Source organism: Jaculus jaculus, unplaced genomic scaffold, assembly GCF_020740685.1.
Source record: "Jaculus jaculus isolate mJacJac1 unplaced genomic scaffold, mJacJac1.mat.Y.cur mat_scaffold_41_1_1322751_arrow_ctg1, whole genome shotgun sequence".
NCBI lineage: Eukaryota > Metazoa > Chordata > Mammalia > Rodentia > Dipodidae > Jaculus > Jaculus jaculus.
This window is the reverse complement of record NW_025423495.1, coordinates 806389-819040: the sequence shown is the minus strand read 5'-3', so window position 1 is coordinate 819040 and position 12652 is coordinate 806389.

Genomic DNA, 12652 nt, shown 5'->3' with positions numbered 1-12652 from the left:
TTTTTTATTATTTGTAGTTTGCATCTACAGCCACCTGGCTGGAGTCAATGGGTGGATCTTAAGGTGTGTTGGTGGGTTTCAGATTTCAATCTAAAGATATGCAAAGTGTGCCTAGCTGTAGTTTCTGAAGTGTGCTGTGCTATGAGGCTTTAGGCTTGTGCCTCTCTCTCTCTGTGATTGGGCCTGTGAAGGTAGGCCACCTTCTTCTGCCATTATGGAACTTCCCTTGTATCTGTAAGCTTCAATAAATCCCTTCCTCCATAACTGTGCCTGGTCTGGAAGTTTATCTCAGTGAACATGAAGCTGTCTACTACAGTAGCTTATCCAGAACTGGGCAAAATCATGTTGATAAAAGCAGAAAAGATGGAAAGACACTACCTGAGGACTGGGTGTGATTTAAATTTCATCTGATGTGACAAAGTCATTGAACGCCATCACTTATTTACAAGTTATTAATGTTAGTGGGAACAGCAGTAAACATGCCTCATGGAAAATTAAAGTTAAGACTCTTTTGAAATGGTAAGATATTTTATGAACCACTACATTGACTGACTCAAATTAGATTCTCTGAGAAAATCAGAAGTTTTAATATCCTGTAACTTCACACATGCACATGCATGCACGTGCATGCGTGTGTGTGTGTGTGTGTGTGTGTGTGTGTGTGTGTGTGCATGCACACACCATTGATGGCTAGGTTCCCATGATGAAGAGAAAAACAAAAACTTGGAAACAAAAGGTATTTTCTTTTCCATGTTTGAGGAGACCCCTCCAGCAACAATGAAAGATACTGTTGCCTTTTAGATGCAGCAAAATAGCAGTGAGGAGTGGGCTCCCATTATGGAAGAAAGAGACTTTAAATAAAGATATGCCATTAGGATGTAAGTCACCTCCCTCTGATCTACCTTTTTTCTTTTTTTAAAAATTTTTTTTGAAATAAATAAAATATTTTTTTTAAACAACAGCAGGTGCTGGAGGGATGGCTTAGCAGTTAAGGTGTTTCCCTGCAAAGTGAAAGGACCCAGATTAGATTCCCCAAGACCTATGCTAGCCAGATGCACAAGGAGATGCCTGCATCTGGACTTTGTTTGCAGTGGCTGGAGGACCTGGCCTCTCTCTGTCAAATAAATAAATTAAAAAAATAACATTAAGCCAGGTGTGGTGGCACATGCCTTTAATCCAAGCACTTGGGAGGCAGAGGTCCAGAGGTCGGAGGATTGCCTAGAGTTTGAGGCCACCCTGAAATGAAATAGTGAATTCCAGGTCAACCTGGGCTAGAGCAAGGCTCTAACTCAAACAACAACAACAAAGTGAAAAGCATGTGATTACAAATTAAGAAAAAAACACACTCAAGTACTGAAATAATTGATTAAACCCATGACTAATGAAGCATTTCCTCTTATACGAATTTCTTTTTTTTCAAGGTAGGTCTCACTCTAGCACAGGCTGACTTGGATTTCATTATGTTGTTTCAGGCTGGCCTCAAACTCATGGCCACAATCCTCTGACTTCTGCCTCCCAAGTGTTGGGATTAATGACATGCACCAGCATGCTCAGCCTATCTTCAATTCTTCTATTAGCAGTGGACTAAATGCTTTTGTAACCTGGGTTAAGGCAAAATTTTGATATAGGAATTTTATATATTTATGGTCTTGGTGAGTTATTCTAGAAGTTATTTTACTGCAAAGATGTCTTAGGGATTACAGAATAGATGGTGTGGAAATATTCCTTTCAGGGTTTTTGCATTCACTCATAAATCCATGGAGGAAAGGACAAGCACATTAAGAATTGAGTGTGGGGCTGGAGAGATGGCTTAGTGGTTAAGTGATTGCCTGTGAAGCCTAAAGACCCTGGTTCAAGGCTTGATTCCCCAGGACCCACATTAGCCAGTTGCACAAGGGTGCACATGCATCTGAAGTTCATTGGCAGTGGCTGGAGGCCCTGGTGCGCTCATTCTCTCTCTCTACCTGCCTCTTCCTGTCTTTGTCTGTCACTCTCAAATAAATAAAAATAACTAAAACATTTTAAAAGAAGAATTGAGTGTGGTATGCTACAGAATTTACTCATGGGTTGAAAGTTCTGATCATAAAGATCATTTTGTGGGGGTTGATGTTCTTTATATTGAACTTAGTTCTGACTAATTTATTTGTTTATTATTTATTTGAGAGAGAAATAGGCAGAGAGAGAGAATGTGTGGGATCCAGTGGCACTAGGGCCTCCAGCCACTGCAAGTGAACTTCAGAAACCTGCAGCCACCTTGTGGATCTGGCTTTATGTGGGTATTTGGGAATTGAACCTTTGTCTTTTGGCTTTTCAGACAAGATCCTTAGCCTCTGAGCCATATGTCAAACCCTGATTATTATTATTATTATTATTATTTTTTGAGAGAAGGTGTCACTATAGCTCAGGGTGACCTGAAGTTCACCCTGAAGCTCAGGCTGGGCTGAAACTCATGACCATCTTCCTACCTCAGCCTCCCCATTGTTGGGATTATAGACATGAGTTACCACACCTGACATCCATGACATTTTTTTAATTGACTATAAACAAAAGTACATCTATCTTTCATTTTGTTTCTTTACTTTAAGATAAAGAGTGTTTAATATCAATAGAAGGTCATATTCTGTTAACAAGTTTTCCCCTTAGGTCTGTTAAAATCCCACAAGACTGGATGAAGAGTTTGCTCAGTGGATAAGGCACTTGACTGCAAAGCCTAAAGGCCCAGGTTAGATTTCCCGCGACACATGTAAAGCCAGATGAACAAGGTGGAGCACGTGTCTGGAGTTTTCTTGTAGCGAGTATAGGCCCTAGCATACCCATCTTCTCTCTCTCTCTCAAATAAATTAATGAATTAAATAATTAATTAAAATATTTTAAAATGAATAGAAAGGATTCTCTCACTGAAACACTGTTCCATGAGGTAGAACCTATGATGCAGTCAAGTCAGAAAGAAGAGCAGAAAAATTCCAGAAATGAGGGTACTGTCTCCCCCCCCCCCAAAAAAAAAAAACACATCTCAGAAGTTCTTGGAAATGAGACTTCAACTCCACTGCTTTGTGAGGTCACTTCCTGCCTCATTATCTCTCCTCCACCTCCCCCAGGATCTTACTTCCTGGAGCTTGAACTTCTTGGATGGGAGCTCCTCCTTGCAGGGGTCCTGGTATGTGTTCTCACAGGGGTGAGTTTACTGATGATGTTTCTTACACATTCTTATAATGGAGACATTTACTTGTTCACATGAAATATACATATGGACTTGAATTCATGGTGATTCTCCTACCTTTGCCTCCCAAATGCTGGGATGGATGGATATAAATATAGGATATATGAATATATATATATATATATATATATATATATATATATATATATATATGATGTATATAGGATATCTATTCATATATATATGAGGATATCTATATATTAATATATATATGTGAATGTATATCTTATATATATAAACATATACATATATATTATATGTGGTAGTTTGAATAGATGGCCCCCAATATATTCAGTGTTTTATTAGTTTGTAGTTTGTATTTGCAGCCACCTGGCTGAAGGCAGTTTCACTGAGTGGATCTTAGGTTCCAGCCCTAAGGTGTGGTAGTGGGTTTGAAATTCCAATCTAAATATATGCAAAGTGGCTAGTTCCACCTGTAGTTTCTGAAGTGTGCTGTGAGGCTTTTGGGCTTGTGGCTTCTCTCTCTCTGTTTGAACCTGTGAAAGCAGGCTAGCTTCTTCTGCCATTATGGAACTTCTTCTGGATCTGTAAGTTTCAACAAATATTTCATATTTTAAACCACTTTTCTGAAGAGAAGGAAGAAGGGAGTAAGGGAGGGGGAAGGAGGTGAGGATGGAAGGATTAAATCAGGTATTTCCAATTTCTAGTGAAGAAAACCTCCTCCTTCCTCACAGAAGGGGTGAAAATATTGTTAAGTTACTTCATTTTGAAGACATCTTTCTGCTAAGATTCAATTAGCTATTACACCCACTGCAAATGTTAATATGCTCTCTACTGCTTTTATTTAAACATTCTATTCTGAGCTCTGAAAGGCACAGCTGATGAGAATGGCTTGTAACTGTATATTTATAGTTTCACAGTGCTAGAGTGAGATAGAGCAATTTTTAAAAGACTTTGCAGTCCCACGGTCACTGGACATAGATACTTATATAGGGGAGGTACCACCATCCTTCACCATTCATATATTTCTAAAATTCATTTTACCTTGAATCCTCAATATATTGAATTCCCCCTCTTTGACTCAAGCTTTTATCATGTTGGTTTTATATACTAGGATAGTATCTCCCCAATGCATCACCTTCCTGTGATTGCTTGTTATCTATGCATAAACTAATTTTGTTGAAACTCTGGGCAACAAAAATTAATGTCAACCTAGATTAAATTGCAATATCATACATGTGCCCCAGTTTACATAAAGGTAGTTTGGACCAGTAAATTAGCAAGTCCATTTTTGTTAACAAAATGGTTTGGGAAAGCAACCACATCCTCCCATTCCCATTTATTAAACTATTTATTTATTTGTTTAAGACATATAGAATAGGAGAAACAGGGCCTCCAGCTACTGGAAACAAACTCCAGACACATAAGCAACTTCATGTATCTTGCTTTACATGGGTCCTGGGAAATAAAATCCTGGTTCTTAGGCTTTGCAGGCAAGTGTCTTAAGTCCCAAGCCATCTCTCCAGTCCACCATTTCCATTTTTATTTATGGTTCTTTTATAATGCCAGAATTCACAACTTACTCCAGAGAAATGAATGGTAAGTTGAGCCTAAATTATTATTTGAGTCTTTGCAAGGAGGTTTGGCAATCCATCCTTTTTCCTATGGTATGATTTTTTTTTATTTTTTAAAAATATTATTCATTTATTTGCAAGAAGAAAGAGATAGAGAAGAGAGACAGAGAATGGTTATTCCTGGGCCTCCAGCCACTTTGTTCATCTGGCTGTTCATGGGTACTGGGGAAACAAGCCCAGGTCATTAGGCTTTGCAGGCATGTGCCTTAACCATGGAGTAAATGACAGAGAGAGAGAGAGACAGAGAAAGAGAATTGGTGTGCCAGGGCCTCAGTCACTGAAATTGAATGCCTGATGTTTGCCCCACCTAGTGGGCATGTTCAGCCTTGCACTTGCCTCACCTTTGTGTATCTGGCTTAAATGGGATCTGGAGAGTCAAACATGGGTTCTTAGGCTTCACACACAAAGCATTACTCATTAGGCCATCTCTCCAGCCCTTATTTTATTTTTTAAAATACTTTATTTATCTGCTAAATAAAGACAATGAAGGAATGAATGCACCAAGCCCTCTTGAACTATCACAGCAAATTTTGTACATCTGGCTTTCTGTCTGAACTGGGGAATCGAATGTGGATCATCAGGTTTTGCAATCAAGTGCCTTCAAGCATTGAGACACCTCCTAAGAGCAGGTTTGATAATGTCTTTAACATGGGAGGGTTTTTGTGATGAACATGTTGAGTTCATAAAGTCAGCACATCAATATGTAATTCTTGAAGTGAATGTTAGCATATTATTTTGTTATAGTTCCATAATGCTGGGACAAACATCTAACAGGACACAGTATACAGGAGGGATTGATTTCTTGCTTGTAGAGCCAAGGAAACAGCATCAGTGGTACAAGAATCTGGCTTCCTTTCATAGATCCAAGCAGAGAGACATAACCAACAGCTATTATCACAAGCAAGCTTGAACCTCCAGAGCTCACACAGCTGTACTCACACCTAGTAAGTTTTAACTGGAGAGCCACCTGAAAACACACCTTAAGGCTTACCTCAGTTCAACACCAGTGAAACAACCCCTGTGGCGGGACTCTGCCTGTCAGAGGCTCTAGCAGGATGTTTACTTTTTAAAAAATGCCTGAGTTGGGAGTGGAGAAATGGCTTAGTACTTAAAGCACTTGCCTGCAAAGACCAAGGACCAGGCTCAATTCTCCAGGACCCACATAAAACTAGAATCACAAGGTGGCATGTGCATCTGGAGTTTGTTTATAGTGGCTGGAGACCCTGGAATGCCCATTCTCTGCCCCCTCCCTCTATATTTTTCTCACTTCTCTCTCTCTCTGTTTGAAAATAAATACATAAAAACATCTCAGTGTAAGGGACCAAACATTGAATCTACCACAAATGCATTAATTGAAAGTCCACCATCCTTTTAAATTAGAAATTATGTATCTTAGTGGTTAAGGTACTTGCCTGCAATTCCTAAAGACCCAGGTTCACTTCCCTAGTATCCATGTAACCAGAGGCACAAGGTGGCGTGTGAATGTGGAGTTTGTTTGCCTTGGCTAGAGGCCCTGATGTACCCATTCTCTATCTCTCTATCTGCCTCTGTCTCTCTCTCTCTCAAATAAATTACATTAAATATTTAAACAAAGAAATTACAATCATGCATCAAGTGTAGTCCTTATTTATTTTTTATTAGAGAAAAAGAGAGAGATTGAATATTGGTGCACCAGGGCCTCAGCCAATACAATCAAACTCCAGATGCGCACACTGTACATGTGTGACCTTGTACTTGCTTCACCTTTGTGTGTCCAGCTTACATGGGATCTGGAGAGTTGAAAATGGGTCCCTAGGCTTTGCAGGCAATCATCTTCACCACTAAGCCATCTCTCTATGTCTAGTACTCTTTTCTTTTGTATTTATTTATTTGCAAGCAGAGAGAGACAGACAGAGAAAATAGGCATGCCAGGGCCTCTAGCCACTGCAAACAAATTCCAGATGCATGTACCACATTCTGCTCCTGGCTTATATGGGTCCTGGTATCCAAACCTGGTTCTTTATGCTTCACAGGCGAGCACCTTAACTGTTGAGTCATCTCTCTAGCCATAATTATCTTTATGATTGTTTGGAATGCTCACATATATATGTGGTTTACATGTTTGGATGTGTGGTGCACACATACATGTGGGATATGCATATAAGTGAAGGCTGGAGGTTAACATTCTTTTTTAAAAATATTTTTAAATTTTAATTTATGTAAGAGAGAGAGAAAGAAGAAAAGAAAGCTCTTCCTGAAATAGACCTGACATGGAGTTCAGCTCCAGACACAGGTCCCAGCTCCTAATGTGACAGCTCTGCTCCTGAATCCTATAGGAAATGGGACATCAAGTGCATAGTCAGGAGAAGGAAATGAGAACTTATTTATTTGAGAGAGAGAGAGAGAGAGAGAGAGAGAGAGAGAGAGAGAGAGAGAGAGATGAGCGAATGGGTACACCAAGTCCTCCAGCCATTACAAAGGAACTACAGGCACATGTGTCCCCCATCTTGTGCATCTGGCTTACCTGGGTACTGGGGAATCAAACCTTGAACCAGTGTCCTTAGGCTTCTCAGGCAAGTGCTTGACTGCTAGGCCATCTCTCTGACATTCTTATTCTTACTATTGGGGTGTCTTCTGAACCTGGAGCTCATTCATTCAGCCTGATTCACTGGCCTGTGAACATCAGGATTCCTTCTTTCCCCAGCACTTGGAGGGCAGACATGCACCAATACTCCTAGCATTTTACATAGTTGCTGGGTGTTCAAACTCATGTTCACATGCCTGTGTGACAGGTCTTAACCCACTCTGCAACATCTCTGAGCCCCAGTATTGCTCTTCAACACAAAGCATGCATTTAAAAATTGCAACATAAAGCCATGTATGGTAGCACACACCTTTAATGTCAGAACTGCAGAGACAGAGGTAGGAGGATCATTGGGAGTTTGAGGCCAGCCTAAGATGACAGAGTGAATTCCAGGTAAGCCTGTGCTAGAGCCAAACCCTACCTCCAAAAAAAAAAAAATAAAATAAAAAGCAGCACTGTATGGACCATGGAAGAACAAAATCAGGAAATATCCTTGAATATTTTATTTTATTTTATTTATGAGACAGAGAGAGAGAGAGAGAGAGTGAGAATGGGCATGCCAGCCAGGACCTCCAGCCACTGCAAACAAATGCCACATGAATGTAACATCTTTTGCATCTGCCTTTATGTGGGTTCTAAGGAATTGAACCTTGGTCCTTAGGCATTGTTGTCAAATGACTTTATCACTAAACCATCACTTCAGGCCTGTTTATTTGTTAATTATTTGAGACATGGTTTCCAGGCTGCCTAAAACTCTCCATTCTCCTCCCTCAGCCTTATCGGTGTTTTGATTATAAGCCTGAGCCTCTATGCCCTTGAACTTTTCCATATAGGGTTTAAAAACTGAAATGAGAGACCTAAAATGACGTCCAGTGACATAATGACTGAGTTTCTTTACAATGTGCTCCTCCAGACACAAAATGGACTGGATATCCATGATCTCACAGTGCCTGACACTACCTACCTACACAAGAACATCATAATAGAAGGAATAGATTATGACATCAAAATAAAGGAGAGAGTAATTGAGAGGAGGAGGGGATATGATGGAGAGTGGAGTTTCAAAGGTGCAAGTCGGTGGAGGGAGGAAATTACCGTAGTTTATTGTCTACAATTATGGAAACTGAGGCAGCCTGGGAACCATGTCTCAAATAATTTTTTAAAAATCAGGGATGGAGTGATGGCTTAGTGGTAAAGGCCCTTGCCCACAATGCCTAAGGACTGAGGGTCCTACCATTCCTTTGGCTCTTACATTATTTCTGCCACCTCTTCTGCAGTTGGTCCTGAGCCTTGGAAGATGTGATCAAGATATTTCAGTGCTGAGCACTCCTCTGTCACTTCTCAGCATCAGGGTGCTTTCTGAGTCATCCCAAGGTCAATGTCATCTGGAAAGAGGAGTTTCTCCAACCTAAAGTGAGAGTAGCATTAACATATGGGTATGTACAATAAGAGAAGTGCTTACTGGGCAGTTTCGTTAGCATAATATATACATTTAGCCAGACACCAGCAGACATTACACTCCTAGGACTCATGACTTCACCTCTTGTATGTTTTCACTATCAGCGATGTATTCTGTCCCATGGAGTGGGCCTCAAGTCTAATTATAGGGCAGTTGGTTTCCCCTGTAACAGACATGCCACTATTCTACCTTGTGGTGGTTTGACCCAGGTGTCCCCCATAAATTTAGTTGCTTTGAATGCTAGGTATCCAGCTGATAGAGATTTGGGAATTAATGCTCCTTAAAGGCAGTGTACTGGGGTGGGGGGAGGCTTATGGACATTATAGCCAGTTTCCCCTTGCAAGTGTTTGGCACACCCTCCTGTTTCTGTTGTCCATCTGATGTTGGCCAGGTGGTGATGTCCATCCTCTGCTCATGCCGTCATTTTCCCTGTCATCATGAAACATCCCCTTGATTCTGTAAGCCAAAATAAACCTCTTTTTTTTTTCCACAAGATGCTCCTGGCTGGGTTATTTATACCAGCAATGTGAACCTGACTGCAACAGTAAACTGGTACCAAGGAGTGGGATTATTTCCAGTCACCTGCCTATGTGGCTTTTGCCTTTTGGAGCTGATTTTCAAGAGGAATGTGGAAGTATTTGAAATGTTGGCCTAAGAGATGCCTTGTAGTGCTCTAAGTACAGCTTGGTGGACTATTCTGGCCAGAGTTGAAAGACCTGAATACAATAATAATTATGGACTGTGAGGTTTGGCTTATGAAGGTGAGAAAGAGCTTTGTCTGGATTGTGCTAACAGTGTTTTGAGAAGCTTGCTGTTGTGCCCATGTCCTGAGAAGTTGTGCAGGGTTGCTTTGTGTATAAATGGACTGGTGTGAGCAGAGGGATATGGCACAGAAAGAAATTTTTAGGCCAGAACATCTGCCTGTTCAGCAGAAATTGAGAGATCACAACCTTGGAGATTGGGCCAGCTGACCTGCACGGGGGCAACAGGAAGAATGTAGACTCTTGAAGGGGCCTGAGTGCTCAAGGAGTGTCCTGTTCTTCAAAGTCTGCTTTATTCTCCCCTGGATCAATAAATTGGCATTGTGGAGCATGAGAAATTTAGGAAAGAGAGGGTCATTGAGTTTGCAACATAGTCTTGTGTTTTGGAAATGGCCCTGGGCAGTATGAAGCAGGTTTGATGGATGCCTACATGGAGACCCCCATGGGGCCATGAGGATGAACTGTGGGTTGCAGGGAAGACCTAGTGGAGATGCCAGGACCATGAGATGACTGCCAAGGAGAACTGCTGGCCCCAGATGAAGTTTTCCAGGACTGTGAGTAGTCTAGCTGGACAGGCTGAATGGGAGCTCCAAGACTTGTAGTTGGTTAGAATTATTGGACTTGGAAATTTGTGACTGACTAGAGTTGTTTGACTTGGAGCTACCGAATTTGATGTTTGCCCTGTCTAAATCTTTTATTGGCTGTATAGTTCTTTGCTATCCCTAATGCCATCTTTTGCAGTGTGGAGGTTTATTCTGTGTCATTATGAATTTTGGGGGTTTGGGGGGATTTTTTGGTGTTATGACTCAGTTAATAGACTTTGGACTATGGGGATGTACGAACACAATTGGAATTGATTAAAAAAACACTATAGAGACTTTTTTTAAAAAAATTTTTATTTATTTATTTGAGAGCAACAGACACAGAAAGAAAGACAGATAGAGGGAGAGAGAGAGAATGGGCGCGCCAGGGCTTCCAGCCTCTGCAAACGAACTCCAGACGCGTGCGCCCCCTTGTGCATCTGGCTAACGTGGGACCTGGGGAACTGAGCCTCGAACCGGAGTCCTTAGGCTTCACAGGCAAGCGCTTAACCGCTAAGCCATCTCTCCAGCCCTATAGAGACTTTTAAAGATGGATGAATGAATTGCATTTTACATCATGTATGGCTATCAGTTTATGAGGGCCAGAGACAAAATGTAGTGGTTTGACTCAGGTGCTACCCTTCAGTTTAGGTGTACTGAATGCTAGTTTCCCAGCTGGTGGAGAGTTGGAAATTAATGACTCTTGGAGGCAATGTATTTTGGGGGACAGGCTTCTGGGCATTATAGCCAGTTTCCCCTTGCCAGTATTTGGCACACTCTCCTGTTCCTATTGTCCACCTGATGTTGGCCAGGGGGTGATGTCCATCCTCTGCTCATGCCATTATTTTCCTTACCATTATGGAGTGTCTCTTCCAGTGTATAAGCCAAAATAAACCTCTTTTTTCCCACAAGATGCTCTTGGTTGGGTGATTTCTACCAGCACTGTGAACCTGAGTGCAACATACCCATTGACTCATTTGGCCTGGGTGGCGACATGTAAGGCTTGCAATGTTTACTGTTGAGTGTCTCCACTGATGATTTCTCTATCCCATTGAACTCCATGCAGTGTAGATTTTTCCAGTTTTCTGTCATCTAGTCTAAATCAAGGAGGTTTTCAGCTCAGCTCCAGCAGGATTTCTCAGTGACCTTGCAGCCCAAGTATGTGGAGTCTTCAGCAATAGGGTCTTACCATCTATTCCTGGTGGTAAACCAAGATCCTCAGCAATAGCTCATGTTTTGGGAGTATCAGTGACCTCCTTGACCAACAACCCACTCACTGTTATTCCATCCCTGGCAATGAAAATTTTCTAGTAACAGTCTATGGCTTCCGAATGTTCCATTTTCCAAAAAAGTAGGTTTCCATATGACTTACTTATATCCTCCTAGATTTTAATTAGCCCTCCCACCACCTTTTCTTTACTCCATCTTTTCCCCTGACCTACTTAGGCCTTTATACCCCCATTAATCGGTTATTATACTTACATATATATAGTACCATCCTATTTAGTCCCTTCTCCCTCCCTTTCTATTCCCTTTATATCCCCTTTCTAGCTTGATAGCCTCTGCTACTGAGTTTTATTCCTACTCATATAGAAGTCCAATCACTTGTAGCTAGGATCCACATATGGGGTGTTTGTTTGCAGTGGCTAGAGGCCCTTGCATATTCATTCTCTCTATCTGCCTGTTTCTCTCTCATAAATAAATAAAAAATAAGCAGGCATGGTGGCACATTCTTTTAACCCCAGCACTCAGGAGACAGAGGTAGGAGGATCATGGCTGTGAGTTCAAGGCCACCCTGAGACTACCAAGTAAATTTCAGGTCAGACTGGGCTAGTGGTAGTTATAATTCATTTTCCTTTCTACTCATTCTTAGCACAGTGATTTCTCAATGCAGTTCCAACTTAGTGCTTTCAAAGATTGCATGGCTAGGGACATGTGTGCAGCTAGAAATGAGCCTTAAGCAGCTAAAACAAGGGAGGAGGTCTTGGTAAGAACTCCTGCACTTGCAGATCATCCACCGTCATCCACTTCAAAATCATGGACATATCCACATGTGCAAAGCCTTGTCGCTAGGCAAAGTAAAGAAAACAAAATCCAAGGTCTGAGGATACATGCATGGAACAGGGCACGGCAATTTGTCTGCCTCTGAATGCAAGGGTCCTTTGGTTCTGTGTTCCAGGAGGTGCCATCTCTCCAGCTCCCTCTTTTCTTTTAAAGAAAAGACCCTTGAATCCCAATGGCCTTTCTTGCTCCCTTGATGTCTGCCTGTCTGTCCTCAGTGAAGCTCATCTGTCCCTGAGCAGTTGCAGGAGACTGAGCCACGATGGTTGTGGCTTGTGTGAACCAGGAGTGCGGTCTTCGGTGGTGTATCCCCTAGAACTCAGGTGTGTCCAATTTCCACACACATTCTCTAGACAGCATCCTCACCTTCTGCAGTACTGCCCATGCCAACTTTTCTTCCTGCCCTTGCATT